This window comes from Limulus polyphemus, unplaced genomic scaffold (genome assembly GCF_000517525.1).
Source record: "Limulus polyphemus unplaced genomic scaffold, Limulus_polyphemus-2.1.2 Scaffold532, whole genome shotgun sequence".
NCBI lineage: Eukaryota > Metazoa > Arthropoda > Merostomata > Xiphosura > Limulidae > Limulus > Limulus polyphemus.
The window spans coordinates 173,894-178,067 of NW_013666142.1; the positions used below are offsets into that span (position 1 = coordinate 173,894).

The 4,174-nt window shown below is 32.5% G+C and overlaps 1 protein-coding gene across 6 annotated transcripts in view; it reads right to left on the bottom strand.

Annotated features, from left to right (window-relative positions):
* LOC106458905 (cleavage and polyadenylation specificity factor subunit 6-like) overlaps positions 1-4,174 on the bottom strand; it is an 82,698-nt gene that overhangs the window by 56,206 nt on the left and 22,318 nt on the right. The window lies entirely within an intron of this gene.

The following is a 4,174-nucleotide window of genomic DNA, read 5'->3' on the forward strand; positions in this document are numbered from 1 at the left end:
ATTCTCACAACAACAACAAAAAAAACATTATTTGTTGAAAAATTAGAAATTCATTAAAGTTTCAAGTCTAAAATGTCTTTTGATCATTCAGTTTAAGTACAACTTCAAAAAAAGTTCTGAAACATTTCAACTATTTCTAAAATACTGTTCTGTAGGAAAAAAAGGTTTGGAGAAAGTAATTATTGAAATAAAACTTATAATTCTTAAGTTTATTCACAAAAAAAGTAATAATGGTTTATAGGTAAAAATGACAAAACACCATTTTTACATTTGTTGACAGTCATGGTTCTCACATCTTGGGAAGAATGAAATTTCATAGATTTCCCCAGACCATTTGATTATGCTTGTAATGTATCATTTAATTATAATAATATGTGAAACTACAAAACTTTATTTCTTTACTGTTTAATGAAGACAAAATAGGCTGTAAGTTTAGTCAGAGTTTACTTAAATATCATCTTGTAAAGTTTCAATATGATTGGTGATGCTGTTCTCAATTTACTTATATTTATCAGAACATACACAACAAAGGCAGTTTAACCATATGTTTATAATCTTGCATATCAATCACATTTTTAATTTTAATATAATTCACAAAAATGGCATTACAGTATAAATAAAACCAGTTTTTAACATTTGTGATTATTATATTGTGACTTTTAATACATAGAAGGAACATGTTTACTGTTGTACAGTAAAATATTCTTTAACAAGTACATTTCTCATATGCCAAACATTTATAAAAAATATTTACTGATGCGTGCATATACAAAAAAATGTATGAAACTTTCAGTTTCTAACCATACACTACAGTAAACTCATAGTTCTGATATCTCTACAACATCTGCAATCGACTGAGCCAGAGCACATTGTACTATTTTCACACATGCTTTGAAACTGTGTACATTAAGTTCATCTATATCATAAGTATTGAAATCTTTGAATTACTGTGACTAAGTTCTAAATCTTAACTATACATATAGGAAACTTCATACAAAGAATGAGATCTGCTGATAAAACATCTACAATACTTATTGTTGCATTATAATCCTACACCATACTCATAAAGGTTACACTAAGTGTCACACTAGAAGCTCAAGATTAATAAATCTTAATTCTTTTATCATTACCAATCTGTTACAATTATGTCATTGTACCATAATTTTCAGTTTCTTTTAAATATTTTTTTTAGTTTTTCCTTACTCTGAAATCATTGATAACACACTGTAAGATTGGAGTTTCATTAATTTTTTTTTAATCAAAACTAACAACTTTCCTAGTATTATTTATCTTGTTTTTATATTGTAGTTATATAGGCAATTAAGCTACAAGAGAAAAGTTAAGCAAACCCAAATCAAAACTACTTAAGCCTAATGATAATGTCAAGTAGTTTTAAACCTAAAGTAATTAAAACAACCTGATGTAAATTCTAACTTAAGTTGAAAGTTACTCCAATTTGTCATACTATTGTATACTGGTGTGTGTTCTTAAAACTTCAACAGTTTGTTTGATAACACTTTTCACATTATTAATTAACACTATTCAAGCAGAAGAACAAGTTCAGTATCTTTAGTAGTCTTAACTGGAAGTCTTAATATGCTAATATAATTATAGGCTAGCTAACACTACTGAGTGAAGAAATGTTTGACCAAACTCTTATTGCAAGACAATGTCTTAGTTGCTGTTCCATAAATTGATTAAATATCTGCATTGTTGTTTGTTCTGTTCATACTAGATATGAGAAGTGTTATACCAGAACAAGAAAACTAAACATGAAAAAATACATTAAATAAAATTTATACTATTAGAATTAGAACAGAAAATGTCATTTGATATACACTGATTTTGCATATATAGCCATATTATATTTGACATTCTGAATCTCAAATACACCTGCATGCATTAATAATTCATGACTAATAATTTCTAGTGAGTTGTAAATACTTATATCAAAGACAGTTTCATTAAGTTGATTTTTATATTCAATTACAAGAATAATCTGGCAAAAAAAAACACTAAATCCAATTTGTGTATGTTTTCTTTCAACTGAAGTACAAAACACCAAACTTTGTCAATGGATGAATTTTTTTGTAACAAGAAACACTGAAATTTCCACAATCTTAAAGTGAAACTTTTTCATGCATTTAATTTATTATACTGCTTTGGGAACTTTCAATACTTTCATAAATATACATTCAAAAATTGCTTTAACAGTTTTCACAAAACTAAGTTTGGGCCAGCAGAAGAAGCTCAGACATGTCAAACACTGCTGTTAGATGCCTCATGTATTTTATGTTTGAGATAAAGCCTTTTTTTTTTACCAAACCCTAAGAATAGGTTATCAATACTACCAAGTGGCTATTTAAATAGTAACTCTAGTTATAGAGAAATTTGTCTAGATTTTAAAATTGTCTATTGATATTACTAAATAGATTAAAAAACATTGCCTAACAATTTGAAAAGAATTTGGGAAACTACTTACTATGAAAAATTAAGAAAATTTGTTAACAGTAAAATGTGCAAGCAGATGTAAAAGTAATCCACTTTTCAAACTGTGAAGTAGTAGTCAATGTCTAAATATTTTTAAAAGTTTAAATTTATTGGGGAGCAAATAAAAAACATGCTAAGTATCTTTTAGCCCACAGTTAAGCTCATGCAAAGGAAACATTTTTAGTACCAAATCACAAAGAAATGTTAAAATTTTTGAAATCTGAAAATGTATTTCCAATAGATACCTCTATATACAGAAATGTTATTTCCCTCATGCGTCTGCCCATAAGATTTGCATGTCACTAGCCTTGAGCCAACTACCACCTAAATTCACATGTTTAAAACATGTTTAACATGAACTGCACTGATGCATGATAACATCATCATGTGACAACAGCCCTCCACCAGTAAGACAGCAACACAATCTCCATGCGCAGTAACTCCCCTATGCACGTGCACTCATAATAACCTCATTCTTAGACAAGGCAAGACAAAGGTGCACTGGAAGTGGGAAGATAGATGGGAGTGTATGCAGAGGTATTTATCAGAAATACATTTTCAGAGCAGGAAAATGATAACTTCCGAGACAATAACTCACCACTTCACACAGAAATGCTAGAATATCACATTGAAAAAGTGAAGGAGAGAGTAAAAATCTTAAACCTAGATGAGCTCCCAATTGCAAAGGCTCCACAGAGACACACCCATGGGAGCCTACATCTTGTCTTGACCAGGGTATACACTTCACCCGTGAAGAAAGGAAGGGAAGGGTGAAAGAGTCTGAAGTGTTGCAGAGATGAGCAGAATGCGATCAGACCATACAATGTGTGCTCATCTCGACTATACTAAACAGATTCTGGCTACAGCAGTAGAGCACATTAGCTGTGTGAGGAGTAACCCATACTACACTGGCAGCATCACTACTGCCCTACTTCTCATCATAGTGCACTAAGCCCAATTGGTGAAGATTCTCCATGGTCCACCACTCCAACGGCTAGGAAATGGTAAGTGGCAAGGGTTTACCAGGCTCCACTTGAAGCAGAGGGGGGAAAATTCATGCTGTGGAGACCCGAAGAAGTGCCTGGATTCACAAAAAAACCATCACCTGCAAAGGTCTATTACTGGAAATAGTGTAATGGGTGACAACAAAACCTTATTTTGAAAATCAGGCAAGCATGAGCTACAAAAGGGGCAGTCATTTCCCTGGATCAGACAACTGAGTAATTATTTTTCCCACCACATGAATACCTCTAGTAGTCTTGCAAAACAACCCATCTCACAATGGACACTGGTAGAGCCTGGGCAGATGGTTTGAGCACTTTCCGTTACCCCTGGCCCAATGCAGGTTTGGGGAAATAAGCACATCCTAGGAGGCAACAACAGCCATTTGGCATGATCCAGTTTGAAAAAAGGGAGAGAAAGGGAATAAGTAAACATACTCATCTCAAAGATGGTGGGTTAATTGAAAAAGGGCAATCAGGGGAAGTCGAAATCCTGCAGAAGACAAAACAGCCATATGACAAAGATAATGAGCAATGAAGGTGTGGGAAGTTGTCCACACATTTGCCTGGAGGATCTCATCCAAGAGTTAGCAAAGATGAGAAGCTAGAGAGAGAGAGAGAGAGGTGAACAATCTGATATAGAAGAGACAATAAACAAAAAGCCTAGTAAGCATCCATATCTA